This window comes from Anguilla rostrata, chromosome 11 (genome assembly GCF_018555375.3).
Source record: "Anguilla rostrata isolate EN2019 chromosome 11, ASM1855537v3, whole genome shotgun sequence".
Lineage (NCBI taxonomy): Eukaryota > Metazoa > Chordata > Actinopteri > Anguilliformes > Anguillidae > Anguilla > Anguilla rostrata.
The window spans coordinates 17,775,346-17,801,684 of record NC_057943.1 but is presented as its reverse complement, the minus strand read 5'-3'; the positions used below and the strand labels follow the sequence as shown (position 1 = coordinate 17,801,684).

Here is a 26,339-nt window from a genome sequence, read left to right as displayed (position 1 = left end):
ATGTCATTTATTTCAGCTCATTATAGCAATATCCAGTTGCCTGAAGCCATGTATTCTTTTTAACCAATGGTAACATATAGGCAGTTAACCTCTATATAATATAGCTGTGCAGTATTTAAAAAAGATTATAATAAAAAGGCTGCTTTAAGAGGTGCTGATAATGCACTGTTGAAAAGTGATAATTCTTTCAGTTTTCAAATTAGCAAAATTAAGAACTTGTCTCACTACACTCCTCTCTGTGGCAAGGCGACACAAAAAGAACATTTAAAAGATTGCACACACCCTCCCTCTGTCGACTGTGCTGTCACCCAGTGTTGTGCGAGTAGATGAACAAACCTAGCAGAGGCTGACCCATTACACATTGACTCAGACGCTGACGTTGTCATGGTTTTCCACTGGTGCCCATAATGCTGCACTGTGTCAGTCTATAGGCCATTGCACAGTGACTACAGTCTTCTGCCACACTGTGATTCTTTCCTCCATTTCTTGGCCAAAAACTGGGGCATATTACCTGCATATCCAGCTTCCTGTGCTTACTGTGCACTGCATTACTCATGATACAATCGTTGCATGTGGTGGTACAATGACGGGTGCAGGACTTTTTTTTTCCTTTCAAACCCTTATTCTCAAACAAATTTGCCTCTTTTTTTTTGCCTCTAATGTACCACATGCATTTAATTTAATGTATCACATCCTCTATTGCACTGTCTGCTATGACTTGTATATGAGAGAAGACCTTAATTCTATATATTGCAGTTAATTTAAATCAAGTCAAACATCCCCATTCTTAATTGCAGATCTTAAGAGCTACATCGCCAGATAATACAATCTGTGAATGATTTTTTATCATATATTAAATATGAAAAATACTTTAAAAAATATTCAGTCTGAATAAATATACATAGCATCATATATAATCCTGAACTGGCTAAAATGGGAATTGGCTTTCCATGTAAAATTCCTCTTTTATTTGTGACAAAAGGAAATGGGACTCAGAGTAACAGTGCATATGTGTAAACCATAACTATAATGATTTGTGTACAGTGATCCCTTATTGTCCTGACATATCACACAATCACTTAAGCTTCAATCCATAATAAAGCTGTACATTTCAATGTGATCAAGTATCGATGTTCAACCCCGTCCTCTTACAGACAGTTTAGCTGGTTCTAAGTCCAAGTGTCTGTGAACACTTCCACTTCCTCTCTTTGAAGCCACCATTGTTTAGGCAACTTGACATGATGGATTTTAACATTAAATTTCTTATTGTTTCAATGCAAATGTACTTTTATTCTGCCTTTTTCAGGTTATAAAAAGCATAACTTCCAAGGTGTCATGAGCATTTACCCTGTATTTCTACATCTGAAACCATGCGCAGAATTTACTGAAGAAATTACTGTCCTGCCTGGAGGTACACTCATTCTTGCCTTGTTTACGCAATACCTCTTTGTGTTTCTAAGGCAATGATCTGAAATCAAATCATTGGAACTGTGAGAATAATGTCAATCAAGACCATTCAGACAGCAACTGTTTGTACTGGGAAATTATCTGTAAATGTAAATTCATTTTTATATTCAGTTGAATATTCAGAATGGTTAGTGAGTGATGAAATGAATGTCTAAATATTTAGTCAAATACTGAAGGAGGTAGTACATATGTTGCTTATCAGAAATATAAGTCTTTTCATATTGCTTGGATGGAGTCTGGTTTATGGAATTTCTCATGTGTCTATCTGTATTCCGTATAGCCCTGGAAACATAAACTCATTGAGGAATCTTGTTCATTTTTTAGTTAATCACTTAGTATTCATTAAATACAGTGGTGAGTCGGTTTGTTAACATGAGGTTGTATGTTCAGTCCCAGATAGGGCAGTGTTGTTGTGCCCTTAAGCAAGGTACTTAACCTGAGCTGCATGAGTAAATATTCCACTGTATAAATAATTTGTCAAATGTGAATGTCGCCCTGAATAATGGTGCATGCTAAGCAAATTTCCGGAAATAAATGGTGTGTTCCTCAGGCTCACTTTGGAAGACATGTTCCCAGTGATACTGTCAGAGGTACAGACAGATTTATACAGCCCAATTATAATCCACCTAGAATTTTAATTGGCTTGAAAGTACAATTGATTGAAATTGTGTTTGTTAAGTGGACTGGCATGTGTTTACGTTTATTCTAGACCAATGCAATGGCAATGAAAGTGTAATGTTTGCTGTTATTGTGATGGTGAAATGTTTACCTTCTAGTATGATACATAGTTTCCCTCTGACACCTTGAGCAATAGAAAAATAAGAGCTGGAATAAAGCCTGTTGTAGAGAGATATTTTTCTTGCTGGTCAATGGGTACTTTTTTTGCATAATATAAGTATTAACTGACAGAAGTCCCCACAATAGAATTAAGTGCATGACAATAAAGCAGGCTGCACACAGCCATTGCCTTTACTTCATTACCTACCTTCCCTTCAATTTTGCCACCTTTTAACACTGAAAGCCTGTTTGGAACAGGTACAGTACAGGGATTTGGGGGTGCAGAGTCAATTTTCATGAATTGAAGGGGTGATTTTAGTTTAGAAGATATAATTAGGGGGATAAATATTGCATTATTAGAGCTAGAGTGTGTAGTGTGTGGCATTACAGTGGGCCACAGAAGAACAGCACATGCCTAAGATTGCTTTGGATGATTTCTTTTTGAGGACTAGTTTTCTGAGGTTTGCTTTTTTAAATGTAATAATCTTTGCATACTCATTTTGCCAGATGTTCTTCATATGAGAATTTAAAGGATTTTAGTTGTTTGGAAATCAATTCCAGAAAGTTCCTGACATTTCTTCAGATAATATCTACAGGTTTACTAGTTATGTTCTCGGGAATTTTCAATGTGCTATTGTGACATATACATTATAGTGAGCTCAACAATATTTGGGGCAAATACATTCTTTATTTTTTGGCTCTGTACTCCAAAATCTTAGATCTGTAATCGAATAATTCACATGTGGTTGAAGTGCAAATGCTCAACTTTTATTAAAGGGTATTTTTACACATTGTGATTTCACCATGTAGAAATCATACCTGCTTCCCCGAATTTCAGGGCACCATAGTATTTGAGACAAATGGCTTCACTGGTGTTTCTGGTTAATCAGGTGTGTTCAATTGCTTCCTTAGTGCAGGTATACGAGAGCTTTTGACATCTAATTTGATTCTAGGCTTTTGATTGTCTTTGGAGTCTGTTATCAGCATTTGTCAACAGAAGGACCAGAGTTGCCAATGAAAGTCAAGGAAGCCATTGTGAGGCTGAGAAATAAGAAAAAAACAAGAACATAAGCCAAACCTTAGGTTTCCCAAAATCACATGTTTGGAACATCATTAAGAAGATAGAGAGGACTTGTGAGCTCAGAAATTGCAAAAGGCTTGGTAGGCCAAGGAAGACCTCTATAGTTGATGGAAAAACAGGATGGCCAGGTTTAAGTTTGCTAAGAAGTACCTAAAAGAGGCTGCAGAGTTCTTCTGCAAAAAGGACATTTTTGACAGATGAGACCAAGATTCACTTGTATCAGAGTAATGGCAAGAGCAAAGTATGGAGGCCAAAAAGGAACTGCCCAAGATCTAAAGCAACACCAAGTCTGTGAAACATAGTGATGGGGGAAATAGTTTGGGAATGTATGGCTGTCACAGATACTGGCTCACCTGTCTTAATTGATGATGCAACTGGTCCTACCAGTGCTTTTCATGTATTTAAGAGAAAACTTAAGGTACATAGCCCCGAAAACAAACAGGAACATAAGATAGCTGTAGGACAGGCCTGGCAGAGCATCACCAGGGAAGATACCCAGCATGTGGTGATGTCTATGGGTCACGGACTTCAGACAGTCATCAAATGCAAAAGATTTGCAACCAAGTATTAAATATTTTACTTCAGTACTTTATTAATACTTTATTTCAGATTATGTTAATTTGTCCCATTACTTTTGCGCCCCTAAAATGGGGAGGGCTATGTATAAAAAGGGCTGTAATTCTTACATAGATCACTCACTATGGATTGAAATATTTATACTGACAGTATGCTGATGGAAATTAATGCTGACAGTCTTCACTTTATCCTTGTATTCATTGTTTTATTCCAGATCCACTGCGCGGGAGTACAGAGCCAAAATAACAAAAATTGTGTCACTGTCCGCCAATACACTCTGTGTGTATAATGAAAAAAGTATATAGAAGAAAGTATATAGAAACAAAGATTGTAAATGTATTGCGTGTGAAAAAAATAGCTCTGGTAGGTTGGATTGGATTAATTTTTAACGACTGCATATAATGCTTGATGGGTAAATGTGTGAAAACATAAGAGAAAAAAAATAGAAGACGCCTACCTCATGCCTGCTCAGAGCTGCCAAAAAATCTCCCACATCGAAAGAGTTAAAGGCCAAGAAAGAAAGATCTGTGCTGGACAACTTCTAATAGTTCTACACCTACACTACAGGCCCCCACTGTTCATTTCATGAATCCAAATGGTTTTACAACTTTGAAGGGAGTTGCATAACAAGAATGCATGCATTCTTGTGTTTTTTCAAGGCAAAAAGGCAAAAGTAAGATCCTCTCTCTCACCCCATCTCCCTTTTCCTCTCTTCCTCTCTCTTCCCCCCCCCCCCCCCCCCACCTCCATCCTGCTTGTTCATGGTGTATTTCTAGTTAGGCCGAAAATATATTTTTTTGTTGCCTTTTTAAATTTAATAATCGTTGCATACATGATTCCAATGCATTTGGATTCCCCCCATTGTATTAATCTGTAAATGTATTATTTTCTTGCCTTAAGCAAGGAGTGCGCAGAAAAGCAAAAATTAGAATTCTGTCTGCTGTCCAGCAGTGGGCTATCAAACAGAATCTTCAGCACACTTAATCTTCTCTGATCTGTTTCTCTTTCATGTGTAGAACTCGATGAATACCATCTTTCACACATTAATTAACCCCAAACCACCCAAGGACACAAAGAAATATGAAACATTGTTCCATTTTCCCTGGTCATCTGAAACTATCTGAAACCAACTACAATCTTATCCTGTGGCTGCTACTGGGGTATTTTCTCTATGTGTACATATTTTTTGCACGAGGCTGCTAGGTATTGCCTCTTTGTTTAAAAGTGAAAATGTGTTGTGATTTGTATTTCTTCTGTGAAATTTAACATTCATTACTGTGCTTTATCTGAACATTTTGTGTTGTTTTCATTGTTATACTTCATTTATCACATTCTTTTTGATTCCCCACAGCATACAATTTTACTCTTTGCATTTCAAAAATGAGTATCAGCACAGACGTTTTATGTACTACTTCCATTTATCTGGCTGCCAGGAAACAGTGTCTTGGGATCAGCTGTGACCCCCATCTTCAGATATGACAGGTGAGAGAATATCCTATTCAAGGGCACCCTCTGTCATCTCAACCCAGGAAAAGAGCTTGTATGGACCCAACAAGCATTTATGAAAGATTCATGCAAGTACAAATGCGAGAACTCACAGTAGTATTTGTAGAGTGGAGTGTAGATGTTGTTCTACACTGCAATTACATATGACTCATGAGTACTGGCAGTGTGCTATATTAGTGGCCGGGGGATCACACTGAATTATGGGATTGAAGCTTGCTTGGGTCCAGAAATTGTAAAAAAAATATTTATCGCCTGGGGATTTTTACAAAGCACATTTTATATGTTTATTTCTTTGTACTTTTTTTTTTGTTTTGTTTTTTGATAGAGGACATTCCAGAGAATATTTGATTTTTGGGTGTCCTCAATTTAAAGCTCACATCAACAGAACCATCATAATGCTGCAGACAAGAAGCAAATCTTACATGGTCTTCTCTCCTCATTTCCGTTTTTTACTCTTTCCAACTCTTTTCTATTTCCGCTCTCTGTCCAGATGTAAAACCACGAGCAGTGACTTTCCAAATGCACCTCAGCTGTTAATTCCCAGTTAGCTAATGCAGTTGCTGCCATGATAGTTTGCATTTTTCATAAGGCGAGGCTTTTCCCTGCCAGCTTAAACTGGAAGGTAGAGACACAACATTTTGTGAGGAGCCTGTGATGCATTGCCTTGAGGAAAACTGGTAATCCTGGCTGAGCCTTGCAGATTGTTACCCATGCGACAAAATTATGGCAAGAAGTAGCAGGAAGCCATGCATCCACCAGAGTACCTACTGCTGTAATAGAATACTACTACTACTACTAATATTATAATTAATAATAATTATTATAATAATAATAATAATAATAATAATAATAATAATAATAATAATATGGCCTTTGTTCTGTGCGCTTTGTCGACCCTCGCCATACCTTCTCTCTCTCCATGGCTCAGCATTTTGTATTTGTTATTGTTGTCTGTTTGACGGTGTTGTTTATTCCTATGAAAAATATACCTATTCTTAAGTCAGCAGAGATATCACAGCTGCAATTGGCCATGCTTACCTCATTTTTCCTTTTTGCTAGGCTGAACAACAGGCTAATGTTAGGGTGAAATTACATTTAAAGTAGCACTGGTCTGAAAAGCAGATATGTATCCATCAAGTAATAGTTTTTGGAGATTGATAAAGAAAAAACTCAACCTATAGATGTCTTGTGCTTTTGATAATGATTTTTTTCACATAGGGATGCTTGTTTCTTGTACCTGATGTAAACAATTTTTTTTTTTTTTTTGATTTGTTAAGCAATTCACTTTTTCAAAGTATGGAACATGACACTTTCACTTCATAATACAACTAATTGTCAGAAGGATTGGGGGTCATCCTGAACTCTTTGTATTGCTTCCTGAATTTTGGTTGTGCTGTAACAAACAATGTGATGCTGCAAATGTATATAATATGAGTTGCATGCAGTAATTAGCAGATGTAGCCTATTACATGTACAGTAAAATGTCCGATGTTAACATAGTACACATGAGTCCAATAGGGACCATATGTAGGCTACTTTGTAAGAGTTGATTCAGTAGTATAATTAAAGCATAGTATTGTCTAGCATGTATATAATGAAAGATTCGCTAGGCAGTAACAAACAGACAGCTTATAAGCACAATCTGTTTGTGTTTTTCAGCTATAAAGAACATTTGTTTCCGAAAATATTGCCGATCAACTCTGATGTATAAATGAATTGTTTGTGTCTGTCGAATTTACATTGAGAACAAAAGCAAACGCTGACGATGCAGGGCCTGCACTACAGCGTGTTGCGAGGTAATCCAGTAATCTGTTTTGTTCTTTGAAAGGTGACGGGGGGAGAGAGTGTGTGTGAATAGGCAGACGGATCCGCGCGCTAATTCAGAGGAGAAACCGCATCGGTTATCGCTTCCGAACACGCAGCATTCAATGTGCTGTGAATGCCTTTGTTTACGGACGTATGGAGGCCCAGTCACCGCCAGAGCGCACGAGCCGTGGAAAGAGGCATGTGAAAGCACAATTCTTCCCGCAATCGTAGCGTTCTTCTGTCAAGATAACAAGGTTTGTGTATGATTTCATTTTGCACAGGGTATGCTGCACAAGAAAGCCAATACATAAAACTGCTGTTACTCCAAAATATATATTTATTGTATTAATGAATCACATTTGATTAGGGAAAAATTATGTTAGGAAAGAACTGTTAATTGCAGTTATTTCTTCTACCAAATTACTGTAAACCTATCACCATTAAACATGGAATTCAATACCCTCTTCTGGAGGCTGTCAGTTCTTTGTTTTGATTTTGCTCAGATAGATAGATAGATAGCATCCAACCCTTTAAAAAATTCTGACTACTATAAACCCATCAATCATAAATATTTTATTTAATATCATCTCATTAAAAATATAATGTCAACATTGATTTTACAGAGTAGGCCTGCTTTGGCAGCATATCAAAAAGTAAGTTAAGCACAGAGGGATAATAAACATTTTAAAGGTAACTATGCAATACAATGTACAGTGTTGAACCGATTCAGATTGGGTACACGGAAGTGTCCCGTACACTTCATTTTAATAAAGATTTGCTGGACCTTATTGCACTGCAAAAAAAGTGGGTCTTGTAAATCTGACAATATGAAAACAAGTTACACTGAATATCACTGACATGATTATTTGAGTTGGTCATGACTAAATAAATTGCTTCAAGTCCAACAAGTTATTTTGTCTGAAATAATTAATTTTATTTTTAATGTTCTGTTGTTGTTTATTTCATGAAAAGAAATGAGGATTTGACCAACAAATCACATGGCTTCAATGTTAAACATTTTATTGTAATTTACTTAAATTATTACGATTAGACCAGGTATACTATTTAAGAACTTATTTTTCATTCCAAATCAAAATGATTAATCCTGAAGAACAACCTCAGGAAAATAAGTAGATGTCCACCCACTGTTCTAGAGTTATCGCTGCCCAGTTCCCCAGATTCAGACTGATATTGTGAATTAAATGCTGTTACAGTCGCTAAAAATGTTCAGTTGTTCAGTAGTAAAGTGTGTTCAGCAGTGGCTTCAGTGTAGGTACTGTAGTTTGCTGTGTTTGGGAAGGACCGCCGTGCATTGTACTTCATAAAAACACTTCTCTTGTTGTTATACGGGTTGCAGTGTCATCATAAGCATACAGATCTTGGGCTTATTCAAAAGAAAACAACAGTGATTTGGATGTACTCAGGTTTTCTATAGTATTTGCACAGGAGTTCAGTGGCGTCTACTCAGTTTTCTTTTTCATGGTGATAACTTTAAATTCTCAGAACCAATTCAAATACCGGTCACATTTACTCCATTTTTTATATATATGTAACATGATTTCAAAGCTTTTAGTTTAGTTTAGTTTAAAATGTTACCGCAATAAAACTAAATTGGAGTAAATTGGAGTTCAGGTTTTTAGTGTTGACTCATATAAACTCTATTACAGTCAACTTAGCACTGGCCACTGTGTAGACAGATATAAAAATTAATTTAAAAATGGTAGAATGATGAAAATAAATGTGTAAATAGCAGTAACACTAACAGAATACAAATCAAATAAAATTGTTTAAAATTAAATTCCACTTAAACTAAATGGCTCAATAAAACCTCTTCTGATGATAACAAGAACATCTCAAATAACTAATCAAAACTGTAAATTGATAGAAAATGATACCGCAATGGGGGTACTCCAAGGACAGAAGGTTTTCTAGGAAGGCAACACATTTTATTGATTTTATAAAAAGTGAAATATTTTGTACGTTTTATACTGGCTAGAATGCCCTGGTGGCAAATCATTGTATGCCCAAATGCAAATGCATTACATCAAAATCTCATTCAAGGTATGTCAACATGCATGGTCCAACACTGGTTTTCTATTTCCATCCTTACTGAGCAACTTTATTATGCAGCACAGTACTGAATTTCAGAGTAATTAAATGTATTGTTGTTGAATGAATGAAGTAGCTGGCCTGTCTCGTCAAAGTCAGTTCAGAGTTCATGGGGAATACACTGTCACCCAGGAAATTATACTATATTCAGGGGTTCTCTGTATTTTATAACTCAAAAGATTGTTGCATTTCCTCATTATTATAGACAATATCAGTGGTATGATGAAGAGAGTTTAAACTGTAATATACAAATGTCGAGATGATGAATAGCTTCATGAGAATCAAATCTGAACCACAGTTTATATGAAGGGGGGAAAGAGAAGACTGGACAGCTTTAAACCCAGGTTCTTCATCCATTCAGAATTGACCTTGTAATCAAAGAGAGTTAAAAAGCAATTAGCGGGACAATTATCATGGAGAAGGGAAGTTGAATGCTTGACTAAGTAAAGCAATATGTCATTGAATGGAGATTAATTTGTGGAGGGATATTTCAAGGTCTTTATTTGATTTATCCATAAGTTGAAAATTAAAAATATATTACCATGCATAGCAAAACAGTAAGCCATACATTTAAAGGGGTGACCTCAGTATGTTAATGTGAACATTATTTTATGCAATCAAATCTATTTAAAATGTTATATTTAACCAAACTTTTAATATATAAACACATAATCGTATCTGGTGGCAGTGATATGTAGTATCTGCTAGTTGCATGCTTTCTTAGCTCCATATTCCTTTGAAGGGATCATTTGGGCCGTATTTAGGTACCTGTCAGAAGAGTACAGGACTGTCCAGAAATTAGATCATTCCAATCAGGAAATTATTTCATTCTTTTTCAAGAGTGTGTGTGTGTGTGTGCGTGTGTGTGTGTCTAAGTATAAGTTTTGTTGGGGGTGGTGGGGGTGGAGGGGCTGGTTGTGAATGTCTCTGCTTAACAAATATTCAAATAGTAAGGCAATGTATCCAGACATATATATATTGTCTATGTTGCCTTTGAAAAAAAACTATTCAAAGGCAACATATATTATATTCCATCTTCCCATCTTCCATCTTCCAATTGAAAAGTTATCTATGATTAGGCTTAGATATTGGTAATTAAAAAGGGTTAGAACAAGGCTATTTTTCAAAGTAATTGGTACCCTGCAAGCAAGATTGCATCAATCAGTATATATCAATATGTAGTCTTTCATTTTATCATAAGCTATTCAGAGACATTTTGATATAGTGTTATAGATTTGCCTTTCCTTCATGTTGCTTCTTTGCTTTCAGTGGCATTGGACCTTTGAAATGGCACCATATACAACAAGAAGCTATAATGCAGAATTAGCTCTTTCAGATGGTGGCTGGGAGAACCTATTAGCAGTGCATAGCCTATTAAAATCAGAACAATCATTTGTTTACTGCAGGCAACTTGATCTCCCAGTTTTAACTGCTCCTCAATGTGAGAGGATATGTTGACTGTTCTTTATTACTGGTGGCCTCTGGGCAACTGGGGGCATTTGCAGTTTATGTGTACCAGCTTCCTCCCCCTTATCCCTATTAGTACTGGCTGCCATTCTCTGTAGTATTATTTCCCTGATATACTAGTAAGTGAGGGAGACCAGACTCCTGAAGCTCAGCATACTTTTCTTTTTTTTTTTGTCCTCGATTGGCTCTACTTTTTTAATCTCGTACCCAGGCAAAGTTTACTCCAATGATTATGCCTTGGGCCATGCACACTCTTGGGAGCCATCAGAAGTGCAGCTGAACTTGTGCTGGTACACTTAGCCTTTTAGCCCTGCGATAACCACAACCCCATATCACGAGTGTGACAGGAACTGCGCAGCATGGCCAAGAGCAACTTGGAGAAAACAGTATACACAAAGCCTTTGAGAAGCCGTAGGACCATTAGGAAATAAGCCAATTGTATATAATTAGCTTTGCTGCACCTGTAGATAAACACAAAACAACAGTGTAATTTGAAGCAGGAAGTATAGTGAGTAAAGTGGATAATGCATGCTATATTTTCTGAGAGAGAGAAGATGAGAATTTCTTGATAGCACCTTAGATGTGTATCTGTAGGGAGAGATCCACTATGAGGGAGGGGTCAGAGGTGCCTCCTCCCTTCCTTTAACACGGCCAGATAACGGAGGGAGATGAGCAGCACTTCTCAGCAGCAATGCTTCTCAGCAGCAACGCTCCGTACTCCGCGTCTGCTCTCAGTGCAGTGGCAGTGACAGTCTGGAGGTCACACCCAGCTAGAGGACTCTGGGAGCTCTCCTGTGTCACAGCCCCGGCTTTTCCGCAGTGCCAGGCCCTTTGATGGTCACCATGTGCGTTCCCTCCCAGAAATCCCATCAGGATTGTGAATGTGGTAAATGAGTGTCTGCCTGTCTCAGGGTAGGCTGCAAGGGAGCTGGGCTGGGAGGGGGGGCGGGGGGTTGTTGATCCTCTTATACTGTACAGCAGACACCCCCTTTGGATAAACCTGCAGTGGCCATTACAGGATTTCAACACAGAAAAAAGGAGGGATTAACAAGTTCATGGTTCATCTGATGTTAGCCATGTTTGTTTGCCTGTGAATGCTTACACTTTAAACCAAATGTCAGTTGATAAAATGGCTCTAGCTTATGCGTTATGTGTTGATTTTATTTAACATGAATACAGTACACCATGCAGTAAATTTTAGGAAACATTTAGCCCAGCAGTCATTCAGTGTATAGATAAAACTGCACACTTGAATTCAGAAATGATGATTTTTTAAATCTGTACTTCATAACCCAAACTGTTTTAAGCGAGCTATTAAAGGCAGTTTTAAAAAAAGAGAAGAGGGGAGTAATGATCAGCAGGCCTTCAGCTCTTCATCAGACACGTTGCTATCGTGGTGCTAAAAGCAGAGGTGGGGACACCCATGCGAGCTGGGAAATATGTGAGAAGAAGTGTCATCACCAAAGCATCAGGTTCTTGTTCAACAGGGGATTTAGTCGCACCGGCGCAGAAAGAAAGGGACTTCTGTCTTTGGCCAGTCCAAAAGAGAGTTAATATGCTGCTTTGGACTCAGCCATGAGCTATAACTGCAAATCCACTTTAATATTCAATAATATTAATGTATTTGCAAACCTGTTTAGTGGCCCAATTTCTGAAAATTCTTCCCTTGATATTCAAGAAACAACACAAGCCCTTATGAAATTCTGCTAGTCTGTGTTTCCTCCTTTAACCATTTTACATATTACAGGTAGGCCACAATTTATTTAAGGACCATTTTCTCCATTTTGACAGTTGGTCCAATTAAAAGGAAACCCAGGGTATTCTTCCTCCCCCTTCATTATTGATTAAGCAGCATTTGAATGCAGAAGGCAGGCCGTGCCTCGACGTGCCTGGTTATCAGTGTGGGACAGGTGCAGCCTGGTCTCACATGGGCACACACTCAGTCAACAGTGAACAAACACCAGCATATCACCCTGAACGGAATAAAGAAATTAAATCGTGTTTCAGGAGAGGCAGTGGGTGGGGGTGCATAAGTGTGTCAGGGGGATCTTTGGATCATCATTGGGGAGGCCTTGATCAGGCCTGGGCTGGATTTTGGAATTCCACAGGGCGACCCCCCTCTGCTTTTAGCGTGATGCGGTGTCCCACCGCTTCGGCGCCGAATCTCTCTGTTATCTGCTTATACACTCGGTTAGCATCCCCACCCCCGGTGGAAGCGCTGTGCAGGGCTGTTAGACGCAGCTCTGCAAGCAGGAAGGATGCCACTGTTCCCAGCTGCCGAGACAGAGTGCTATCACACGGGGCAGGGGAATGAAATGAGCTGCTATCGTTGACAGGAATCAAAGATCTTTTTCCTCCTCTGAAAGCCTCAGAGTTGAGATGTGTAAGCTTTTAGTGGCTGAAGTCTCCCTTAGTGCCTGTTTGAATGATGAATACCATCACTTTGAGTCTCCCAGGGAAATAGAACCCTCCTAAAATGCAGCAAAACACTCGGTATAAGAGAGAGGCCCCTACCATGTTATCTCTTAAAATGGCTTTTTATTCAGTGCATTGGAATGTGGGTTCCATCCTGAAACACTAATCCTTTGAACATGGTATAAAATACACTTCATAATCCATTAAGAATTTTTTTAAACCATTGAGAGTGTATCACCAGTACTGTTGCCCCAAAAATGGAGAACAATAGTTGCATTTTCAAGATGGTTATTGCTTTTCAGATAAAATATTAATATTAATATTGTAGACAACACACGTGCAACTTACATTTCTTTTATCTGTTGGTATTTTATAAATCTATAAGCTTGAAGTAGTTGGAAAATGTTCTGCGCTTGATTCTGAGCAGCAGTTCTGTTCCCTCCCCAACAGCTGCAGAGCACTCCCAGCTCCCTTTGTTCACCAGGGAATTATCAAATGAAATTATTTTAGATTGTGGCGTAACACTGGTGTGCATAACAAGGCAATTATGCACCAGGCTCTCAGGTCAACTGTGAGAGGAATTATGCTGACAATATCTATGTAGTTTCGTGGTTGGAACGTACTGCAGTTATTCTATTATGCCGTGTCTGTGTTTTCATACAGCTGTGAGCACATGTTTTCCACCACCAAAGGCATGATTTTGACGGCTCATTGTTGAAAAGCCATTTTTCTACTGAGAAAATGTTTTCAGTGAATGTAGTAATGAGGCATGGGGAGTTGTATTTCATTGTTTCTCATGTTTGTCATTTTAATATCACTGCTCCATGTGAAAATAAAAATGTTCTCCTCTTATAATGTGTTTTTTACTGTGAAAATCCCGTCCTAACTAGTCCAAAGGCTTTTACTTTGAATTGATGAACAGATCGATGCACTATGAATAGATATTCCATTTCATCTGTGCATGGGATGGAATGTGATGGTATGAAAAAGCTGCCTGATTCATTCACAGATACACCAAAGGACAAATATTGTTTAATATCATTAGCATAAACAAATTAGGGCATTACTCTCTCATTAACCAAAATGCCGCTCGTTATTACTGCAGCTGAATAAACTGCTTGATTATGTTCCAGAATTTCCCTTTGAAGCTGCAAAGGAAAGTCTATTTTTAATTAAACTCATTTGCATTTACAAATGAAGTCTAATTAATACTACTCATTTACAGGGTTTCCTTTATAGCGAGAACAGTGTAACAAATGTTATATCTTCAAACAAGGTTCTGCACTGCAGCTATGTACCAATGCACTGTTGTCCCACTATATCAGTGCTTTTGTTCATAAGCTGCCACTTGCAAAACCTCACGTGTTGCCGTGAACAGTATGATCAATCCATCTAATCACAGTCCTGTGTAATCTGTAGTTAAAGGCAGCAGGGCATTGTTGAGAGATTCAACAAACTGCAACCCTCTGACATGTAACTCACGATAAAATATCACATCAAGCCTTAGATTGACAAAGGGGTGGTGCATTTATAAGCAGGCAAATGAGCCTGATTTTAGCAAGAGCTGGAACTGGGTCCCAGATCTGTGCTTTCTTCAAATAGCCACAATACAAGGGGCACCCTTCTGGCCATTTGGAGAACTGCAGTTCTAACTTCCAGTTCCAGCTCATTTGTCCTCATGCTCCTTAGCGAATCTGACTAATAGATATTTGTTTCTAAGACAGATTTTTAAAAATGGAGATGGAAAGACATGTGCATTTGCAAATAAGTAGCTGCTTTTGGCTGGGACATTTTTTTCGGGCAGAATTAGTTCTTTGAAGAAGCAGGGTAATGTCTGCTGTGCAAATATAAAGCTTTTAATGATCTTTCCTTCAGTAAAAAAAAATAATAAAAGTTTGTATTTCTTAAGAGTAGCTAAGTGGTGACCCAGAAAAAAATGCTTTGTCTTTGGTGAAGAACAGAAAGAGTAGAAGAAGGGAAATGTGAAATGGCATGTCAGGGGCTATGTGGGGACAGTGGAGGATGGAGACATTGCAAGCAAAGAATAAGAGTAAAGGTGTGATTTATACAATTATAAAACTGACCTAGCCTGCATCTGATGCTCTCTCTCGCTCCCTCCCTCCCTCCCTTCCTCCCTCTCTCTCTCTAGCTCTTTCTCTTGCTCTATCCCTCTCATCCTCTCTCCAGCCCTCCCCTCCCTGACGATCGTTCCGATTTTTAAGGATTTTCGAATGTGAGAAAGAAATGGCTATGTGTCAGTGTGAGGTGAAGGGAGAAAGGGGGAAACAGACATAGAGAGAGGAGATGGGAGAAAAACAAGGTAGAGATAGCTCAATGGAAAGGTCTTGTGGGAACTCAGTGACCACAAGGTAATCGGCAGATGCACGTATTCTCATTATGTTGCTAATTAATTCCCAACTCATTACACTTCCACTGCCTAATTTGTACTCGCCGCTTGATTTGATTAAACCTGTCTCTATGCTAATGAATGTGTTTTCTCTTCATTTTACACTGAGTTTAAAGCATGCTGGGTGCACTGTATGTGCATATGTGTGTATGCGTGTGTGTGCGTGTGTGTGTGTGTGTGCATATGTGTGTATGTGTGTGTATATGTGTCAACGGTTTGTGCATGTGCGTGCATGTATGGGGCTGTGTGACTGAGTGTGTGTGTGAAACAGAGAGAAATGGTATGTGTGACCATGGTTGTGTGTGAGGAAATATGTGTGACAATGCATTTACCATTTTTTTTTTGCTCAATTTCTTCTCCTGAAAAAAGGCTGTGAGGATATCTGTATTTTATGGAATCAATTAATAATGAAGATTTTATTTCCATCCGCAAATGTATTTATGAAAATAAGCATAGCCTTTATTGTCTGATTCAGATGTGGTTGACAGGGGAAAGCAATCCCATGGCTAAATTTCTAATGTCTTTTTAAAAAATGTGTACAGTGAATTTTGGTCATTCACTCTCTCAGATTCTACTGATTTACAAACCTTGAAATGTCTGTTTTTATCGGTGGGAGAATAGTCTAATGATGAATAAGTCCTTTTATTTGGTGAATATGGGAGGTAAAATCCAATTAAAAGTTTGTTTTATGCCAAAAACTGGATTAAATAGCATTTATGTTTACCAATTTTTGATTTAAGAGAAAAGTAGAACTTTAAATTGCAAAATCAATTACCTATAGGTGGCAAGTTTATATGATATTTTGACCTTCAAGAAAAAGCTATTTACTGATAATGATTCAAAGCATACTTGAACATAGTATAAATGTAGAACTGCAAATTATCTGAAAAGCAAGACAAAAAGACAATAGACAAGGTAAATGATGTTGACTCATAAATTAGTCATTAATGAATTATTTTACTGTAAATATTTAAGTTAGGACTCAAACTACTAAATGACATAAGCATCTAATTAATTAATTTAGTTTATTGATGTGGATACAGAGTAGTTATTTGTTGCTAACTATAAATGCCAAGTTTATTTATGTATTATTTACCGATATTAAAGATTTCATAGACACAGGGGCTGCATTGTGTTTCTGTGTTGGGCTCTGTCCTGCCCCCAAGATTTGTTAAAATATATGCTTTTTTTCTCTGTTTTGAATGGGTGAACTAAAATCCTCTGTTTATAATAGTAACATACGGTATTACAGGGTAAAATGTCCTCTGTTAATCTGACCATAGTCTACTTATATAACTCTCTGTAGGAGTTGATCTGAACATTTAACTGTGTAGCTTACTGAATATAATTTTTTTTTTTCAAAACAATACTATTGTTATGCAAAAGTCAGACTTATCCAGGTTGGTAGGAATCGACAGTTTTCAAGTATTTTGTCTGGAAATGTGATTTGGTGTTGCTGTGCGGTATGATAAAGTTTTTCCCCCCCATGTCCCAGTCTTTGGTTCAGTCAGAATTTGTTTAATGTCACTGTGTACTCCCATCTGACTGATATGTGGGTCTGCATGCGCAGTGCACTGCTTGTCCGTGAGGAGGGATGCCGCTTCAGTGAAAATTCTTTAGTACACAAGGCAGACTCAGACATAGCCTCCCTCTGGTCCTGATTCAGGATTTCTCAGCTACATTTTCTGAGGAATGACTTAAAGAGTAATACACCATTTTGTAAGGCATTCTGCATTTACAAAATCTGAAATTGAATCCATATTAACTGACTGATTAACCGAATGGACCAAGATGAAGGCAAACAACAGGAATTAAGTGTACATAAAATAACACACACAAAAAAAGTTCCCAGCATTTGGCGATATGCAAATATGCAACCCATCCACTGGTCCACCGCCACCCCATCTCAGGGCTGTGGAATGGCCCAATAGGACCCATGTTCGTAATGAATATTTTGCACGTTTTTGCATGTGGGACACTGCTGTAGCACCTGAATTGTTTCAGTAAATATCCAGCTGTATAAATGGATAATATGTGAATTTTACTGCACACTACTCTAAGCTATACAATTAATTTAGGATTAAAATGCAATAATAATAATAATAATAATAATGTAGTGTAATCTTCAACCATGCTATCTTTCTCCGGAACCGTATCTGTTCTGGATCTGGAGCTGTTATAGCTGCAGCTCTTACATTCGTCCTCCACTGCAAATACACACAGTTTAATCTTTCTTTCATACATCAGATAGTATGTTAGTGCTATTTTAGTAATAGTGGGATATTTAACTTTTACGGAATTTGTTTTTATTGTTAAATGTATTGGTATTGTTCTGAAGGACAAGTGCTAAATAAAAACAAACGAGTAAGTTTCAATAAAAGTAATTTTTTATTGTTTCCGCTCAAGCTTTTGGTGATTTTTACATTGGTGTTCTTTCAGATGATAAGGGTTGTTAAGGGATTGTAATGCTTTGATAACCATGTTCTCTGATTTAAGTTATCTGTTGCTTATTCTGTTATTTGTTTTATATGTTATTTGTGTGTGTGTGTGTGTGTGTGTGTGTGTGTTTGTGTGCATGCATGTGTGTGTGTGTGTGGGGAGGGGGGGGTGTTTGTGTGTGTATGTGTGTGTGTTTGTGTGTATCTTGTTGAATTACATACATGTTGTAACCTGGAAAAGAATAGTGCCTATATATCCCATGATATTATCTTTTTTTTTTCTTTTTCTTTTGGAAAAATATGATTTCGTTTGGGAAATACTTCTGTATCCTGTAAAGCTGAGAGTTATTTCATTTAGAGTACTGTCTTCTGCTAGAGGTTGAATAATAACTTATATATTTTATTTGAAAGCTATGTTAGAAATAAAATGTGCAAATTAGAGTTTAATCATTACAAATGAAGAGGGGAATAACTGTTATATCTGTTTGGTATTTTGTATGTTTTTCAACAAAAGATTGCTGCACATGCCCCTAATCACATTCACATTATATACAGTTTTGACTGTGACTGAGCACACACAATAGAAGGAAAGTAATAACTGTGAATAACATGTAGATAATGATGAATGAGGGCGTCTTTTTGTGTTACTGGATTTGGTTTTCAGTTTTGTTTTGTTCATATTAGAAGTATGACAAACTGCAGCAAGACAAAATTGTCTAAAAAGAAGGAATAGTCCATCACTTTAACACAGGACTCAGTAATGGGATGCATTTTGGGGGGAGTGTGCAGTGGAGCAGGAAGGAGGTTTTTTTTTTGAGATGAAGGGTTGGGGTAGGAATGGGGGGCGCACCACAAAATGCAGATATTGCCTTTGAGGCTTCACTTAGGAGAGGCATGGCTGCATTGCCAGAGGTGCTCGCTCTGATGGAAGTTAATGCGAGCTGACGCCTGGGTGTCCCTCCGGGGGGTGAACATGGCCAGTGTGGGGCCCTCACCCTTTTAATCTTTCACTCGTCTTAAGAAACGAGAGAGGAGGAACCAGAAAATTAATAAATAAAGGATGAAAATAAAAACATCTTCCCGGTCCATGTAGGAGCACTTAAAAGTGTTTAAAAAAAGAGGGTTGGTTAATTAAATATGGGACTTCTTTCAGAAGGCCTGGAAAAATATTCTCTCTGACTTCTGTGCATTCAGAGAGAGAGAGAGACAGATAGAGAGAGAGAGAGAGAGAGAGAGAGAGAGAGTACGTGCAGCCTAGCAATCGAAGCACAGAGCTTCTATGAAGGGTTGCCACCACCCCTCCCCCCATCCCTTAACAGAAAAATAAAAAACACACACAAAGAGATGGGGGACAGCAGGAAGGGGACAGGGTTAATATTCGGCACATGTTAAGTTCAGACAGTCCTTGTTGGTTGCAGACGTTGCTGCTTTATAGATTAGAGATGCGGCTTATGCTAAATATTCTCTCCAAAGCCATTACAAAGCACACGGGGCATGAAAGACAATGTGTCGGCACCAACGCTGAATGCATGTCAAAGACACTCAGGCAATGTTTTTAAAATGTCATATAGTTTTGATCATTTGAAACAGTCATCTATTTGGAATTTTAGCTGTTTTTGAAAATCAAGACTTTTTACGATGGCTGATATAATTTTATTATTTTTAAAAATGCTAATCACAGAATTAATTCTTATTCTCCCAGTGTTGACAACAAACAAATTGTATGCACAAAAACAGTCAGACAGATTTTTAGGTAGATTGAAGTATGTTCTGTATTCTGTATTATTCTGTATTAATATGCTTGTATATCTTTGGTAAGCATTAAACATTTTTTTTAAATTATTATTCATTCTTTAGGTCAGTCCAAATGTGTCTTATAATTGCCCTTCCTGTCAAATGGTAGAGATATAAGCCAGCCTCTTTTTTTCCTGTGGCTACCTCTCTTTCAAATGCGTGATGTCATTCGGCTTTTGTATTCAGCTGTTTTTCTTTTTTTGTGCTCAGCAGAACAGTAAGGCCAGAAAGCATTTCATGTGACCTCATTGACCTGCCATTGGTCATTGTCCCTGGTGACACACGTCATCAATCAAGCCCATTGGCAGTTCATTTCAGCCCTTCCTCAGCAGTAAGAAAAACTAACAAATGAGAGGAATATCGATGAGAAAGGGGGGGTGGGTGTGAAGAAGAACAGTGTTTGTGATGTGTTTGCCCTCTGTCCATCGATGAGTCTTCAGCTTCCTGTAGTGATGTGTGTTTTGTTGCTGGGCGCATGCACCGCTGTGAGTCACAGTGCATTTGAAGTCTCTCAGTGGCCACAGGGCCATTGATGAACAGTGATCTATTAAAATCTCTCAGGCTCGGTCAAAAATGCAAATATGCTTGGGCTTTCAAAGAGGATAGATGTGCTTCTTTCTGTAAAAGTGATGTGCTGAGCCTGTATGGTTATAATCAAAATTGTGAGTTCACTGTGCTGTTTTAAAATAATTTTTATAGGATTAATTTGAAGTGTCACGACCAATTTAAAGAAATAATGATTCAACATTGATCACAAGTGCAGTTTCACTTGCAATGATATATACAGTGAGCATTATGTTTCTCCGTTCAGTCAAACAGATGATTTTTTCACTCTAAGAAGTATAAGCTCATAATTTGTCTCTGTCACAGCTATAACACCCTGACAGCCACCAGTAACACGCATCAATCCCAGGAGGCACCTGTGATGTCTGCACCACTGACAAAGATATGGTTTTCCAAGAGTTGCAGTGCTGAATGGAAATTCAGCAATATGACACAATCATGTGTTCAGTCTATCTCTACTCTGGATATACAAGGGATGTCAAACCGATGGAAATATGAAAAATGTAAATGAACTGCAGTTGAATTTTAAATTCAGTGTATTTATGCAAGTCGCACAGATTCCGTATTTTATAAAGATATACAATCCTAAAAAGACACCTCTTGTGTTCACGCTCTCGGATTTTCATTTGTCATTGTTTTCTTTTTTTTAGCTCATTGTTTGTTTTTGCACTAACCCCATAGTTTGTGTTTTGATTTGTTTTGTTTTCTGGTGGGGGAGTCAAAAGGAAGGGAGGAGAGGGGAGCAGAGGGAGGGCTCCATAAAATGTCTGTTGCTCCTTTAAGAAGAACAAGTGCGGCACCAAAGTGGGTCAGAATAAAAATATCTCCCACAATAATTTATCCTCCATTTCAGATCTGCTCCAAACTGCAGTTACGCCCTGGGTAAGAGGAGCGCGTACGTGATGAAACGGCGTGTAACAGACAAGGCTGTTCCCCACGTCAGCCCTCACCCATCCTTCACCCATCCTTCACCCACGGTCCTGCAGTGAGGCTCAGCCCCACAACCCCTGCCTTTGTGTATGTGCCCCATTCAGCTGGCCACCCCTATACGGCCTTCATCCATGGCTGTGCTTTAGTCATTAAGGAACTGGTCATCCATGTAAAGTAATAATAAGAATAAGGCTATGAATAATAATGATAATAATAATAATAATTATTATTATTATTATTATTGTTGTTGTTGTTGTTGTTGTTGTTGCATTAAGCACTAAAAACAATATTATTATTATTATTATTATTATTATTGTTATTATTATTATACTAACAGCAACAATAATAATAATAATTATTTTATTTTTGCTGTTAATTTCAATTACCAGACACAGAGCTGAAGATGTTAGGTTACATGTTTGGTTAAATTGTTGTTGCATTGTTATTTTATACTAAAGTGTTCTGATTGAAACTGTGACTTAAAAAATGTAAAATTGCAGTAATTTCCAGTGAGGTCAAAATGAGATGGGTAATATGTTTTTTTTTTTTCTGTATCTTTGGAGTTTGATACAAATTAAAAGATAAGTACAATACCGTAAAGTGTAGCAATCTGTCAAAAATGTCATATTTTTGTTTGTTGGCACTGTGTATGCTCCACACAGCATCATGGTGTCTCTGTACTGTGTGCTTTAGCTCTGATTTTTGTTTGGAGGGATCGCAGATGCCATAGTGACATGGTGGAGTTCTAATTGCACTGCAGATGTGCCTGCTGTGTGCAGGAGGAATGCTGTGTGAATGACATCGTTTTCTATCGCACAAATTTACATAGTTCTAAAAATGATTCCACACTTCTGAAAATCTCATCCACAGACAAAGTACACGATTAAAAAGAAAATGAATGAACTGCTTCAGCAACATATGGGTGTGTTTCTGGCACATTCCCTGTAGGTTTAAACTGTAAATCTTAAAATTAATCAGAGCAGCCTGAGAAAGATCAAAGACTCTACCTCTGTCTTTATGAAGAGCAGAGCTTTGATGTCTCCCCTAGAATGTATGTGTGTGTGTGTGAGTAAGAGAGACAGAAAGAGAGAGAGCGAGAGAGAGAGAGAGAGAGGAAGAGAGCGATAGCACCATATTTTAATAATTGGACTCTCCTTTTAATAATTGGAATTGATACGTTTTAATTTAGAATCAGTCATATTCAAATGATGGCTAGTGCAACTGAAAGCATCACATCCGTTTATTTTGAATTTTTCTCATCTTTATTCAGTTCATCATCTTGCGTATACTGGTTTAATTCAGTGAATTATCAAAAAGAAAAGCAATACCAACAGCAACAGACGTCCATCACGGCGAGAGATGGCGAGCAAATGCGGGCGCAGTAGGTGGTGTGGACGGGCGTCCTGGCAGCGCGGGGCTCTGCAGTGTGCGCACGCGCAGCCCCTGTGCACAAAGCAATCTCCCCTCGCGGTCCCCTGGCGCACACGCCTGTCCCTGCGACCGCGGCGTCGGCTTCTCCGGCTGCAGCGGCGCCTTTTCGTTTAAAATTAGAGCACTGAAATCACCGCCTCGCCGTGACAGCGCGGCGGCAAACTTTGCGGCGCGCGGCGTGAGCGGGGTCCTGCGAACGGCCGCGGCGGCGGCGCTGGCTTACCAAAGCCCCGCGTGCATAATGTGCTCCTGTCTCCCCTGCGGAGGGGGAGGAGCGTTAGATCCTATCGGAGGGGAGGAAAAGGCTGAGGTGAGCATCACTCCCCTGTGAATACCCAGATCAGTGGGAAAAGTCCGGCGTGGACACTGAGCACACAGACACACAGGCAGCTGCACTCGGCACCGCTGGGAGCACACCCCACAGCCTTCAGGCCTTCTCTTCATACGCACGCCACGGCAGTTTGTTTTACTTATTTTAAATTTGTGCCTGTCCTTAAGGTGTGTGTGTGTGTGTGTGTGTGTGCATGCGTGCATGTGTGTGTGTATTGCAATTATTACATTGTGGCACAATTCTCAGAGAGATATTTTATTTATTTATTTATTTATTTATTTATTTATTTATTTATTTATTTATTTATTACATGCCTTTGTTTTGTTTTACATTTTTAAAGGGAATTGCTGTATCGGCCTGTTTTGTCCATGATCTGGTACAGTTTAGGATTTGGTTTTCTCGGCCTTCCCCTTTAAGACAAATTCGGCGGGGCTAGAGATAACGGGGGAGATGCACAGACTGGGTGTTTTAGATTGGTGTCACCCTCAAAGAGCAGGGTGCTATGGGGCTCAAACAAGCGGGAAAAGGGGTCATAGGTCACAGTAGTGGAGAGGGGCCGTTATCACACAATTATTTCAGTAAGCTAGGAGAGATTACGGCGCACTGTACAGAGAGCAGCGGTCCTTTCAGATGTCTGTTCGAATGGATGAGAATCTGACGGCGCGGGGGCGAGGAGGCAGATGCTGCAGTGCAGGCTGGGATTGGCGCTGAGCAGGAATGGAATAAACCCACAGATGGTACACAAGACAAAGAGAACACCTCTTTTTGCTAAGCCATTCTGCTGGCTTAGAGAAAAAAATTATGTTCATGTTCTAATTTATCTGGAAAGATATACTGATCACGCTCCCTGTTTTTATGTGTGCCTTGGATCCAGTAAAAATGCTGCCATTTACAAAGCCAAAGCCGTAATAGTCACAAAGTAAACCAACACTTTTTTATAGCTTCTAATGTGTCTTCTGTTGCAAAACAGAATGACGATTCATTGTATGCAGTCCTGGTGTAAATGTTTGGTAAGTCCTTTTCATAAAATGACAAACCCATTGATAATTGTTAATTTATCTTGATAAAATCCTCTGAATAATTCTGCTGCACACAAGGCCACCAATCACACCTGAGCAAAGACAATGGCAGGAGACTGGCCTGTGGACTGACATTACCTGCAGAGTCATTTTGCATGTCGCCAGTATTGGCTGATAGGTGATACATATAATAATTTAGAGTGTCTATGGTTTTGAGATGCATAGAGTAATTTAAGGTCACTTGGTGAGGTTTGATGAGGTTCCTGTATAAAGCTTGTGTTTCTTTAAGTTTGTTGAGGGAGAATGGGGTGTGAAATACTACTTTGTTGTTTGCCTAACCATGTTTTTTATACCACTCTTTTTACTCATTTTTCTTTCACTTGTTTCCCACTCTATCCAGGCCCTGCACAACAGATGGAGATTATTTCAGAGGAGTGATTTAGACTTTCTCAAACCTTTTTTCTTTAATCATAGCTTCTCTTGCTTTGACCCATCACCCGTTCTACTGTGAGACAGAAGCCCCCACACACCACAGCAAGTCATCTTTACCCTCCTGCTACACCCCCCACACCACAGCATGCCATCTTTACCCTCCTGCTACACCCCCCACACCACAGCTAGTCATCTTTACCCTCCTGCTACACCCCCCACACAACAGCAAGTCATCTTTACCCTCCTGCTACACCCCCCACACAACAGCAAGTCATCTTTACCTTCCTGCTACACCCCTCACACCACAGCATGGCATATTTACCCTCCTGCTACACCCCCCACACCACAGCATGTCATCTTTACCCTCCTGCTACACCCCCCACACCACAGCATGCCATCTTTACCCTCCTGCTACATCCCCCACACCACAGCATGCCATCTTTACCCTCCTGCTACACGCCACACACCACAGAATGCCGTCTTTACCCTCCTGCTACACCCCACACACCACAGCAAGTCATATTTACCTTCCTGCTATACCCCACACCACAGCATGTCATCTTTACCCTCCTGCTACACGCCACACACCACAGAATGCTGTCTTTACCCTCCTGCTACACCCCACACACCACAGCAAGTCATATTTACCTTCCTGCTACACCCCACACCACAGCATGCCATCTTTACCCTCCTGCTACACCCCACACACCACAGCAAGTCATCTTTACCCTCCTGCTACACCCCACACACCACAGCATGGCGTCTTTACCTTCTTGCTACAGACCACAGCATGCCATCTTTACCCTCCTGCTACACCCCACACACACACACGCATGCACACACACACACACAAACACACATGCATGCACACACACACACGCACATACACACATCATGCAAACACTTGCACACATTTACACACACACACAGCCCACACCATCCCTGTCAGCGTAGCTTGCTGTGACTGTGTTCATACACAGGCTGTGCTGTGCAGGTCTGGTGTACACAGTTTGTTCTGCTGTGGCCACAGGGCACACAGACTGGCTGCCCCTGCATCTTCTCACAAAGCCATTTTCAAGCACTGCTTGTCTGCAGCACATGATGGTCACTTTCCATGCCATCTGCAATATAATGACTCAGTAAATCAGAAAATGATATGCTTTCATCATTCCTGCATGAGTCAGATAAATGCACTTTACATACAGTGTAAATGTTCCCATTTGGTTGTGGGGAAATTACATGAAGTAGTGCATAAGATGATGTACTGGCACATCCAAAACATACACAGGATGCAGGGTTAATGGTGGTCTTTATACTATTTTCCTCATTGAGGAAAAAGGCAGGATCTTACCTGTTTTAAAGTGTCTGATTAGCCAGTGTGATCAGGGTCTGTGGTATTTCCATTACACATATGAACAGTGCTCCGGTGCAGCCCCACATGTGGAGTCCTACTCAGTTCAGCTTCATTCATATCAGTGAATATGCAAAAGTCCCTGTTGTAAGGCTTCAGGCTTCAGACCCCTTGCGGTTTCTGGTCTGTCAGGATAGTAGATGCCATGCCCCCCCCCCCCCCTCTCTCTCTCTCTCTGTCTCTGCAGAGATATGAACAATGAAGCAGAGACACCTTGTGACAACAGGGGAGGCTCAGTGACGACAGGGTGACCATCAAAAAGTCATGGCGACAGAGATTTAAGGTTATGGGGTCCACAGAGATGGTGACATGTGTTTTTACAACTTCAAAAATTTAAATATAATTTCAATGTAGGACTCACTATCATTTTCCCTTACT

The 26,339-nt window shown here is 39.2% G+C and overlaps 1 long non-coding RNA gene across 2 annotated transcripts in view; it reads left to right on the top strand.

The window, feature by feature from the left end:
- Positions 1-22,144, top strand: part of LOC135234161 (uncharacterized) — a 66,209-nt gene extending 44,065 nt beyond the window's left edge. For both annotated transcript variants that reach the window (XR_010324025.1, XR_010324024.1), the window contains exon 5: positions 21,261-22,144. This is a non-coding gene — a long non-coding RNA (uncharacterized LOC135234161). The remainder of the gene's footprint in view (positions 1-21,260) is intronic.
- The last annotated feature ends 4,195 nt before the right edge of the window (positions 22,145-26,339 follow it).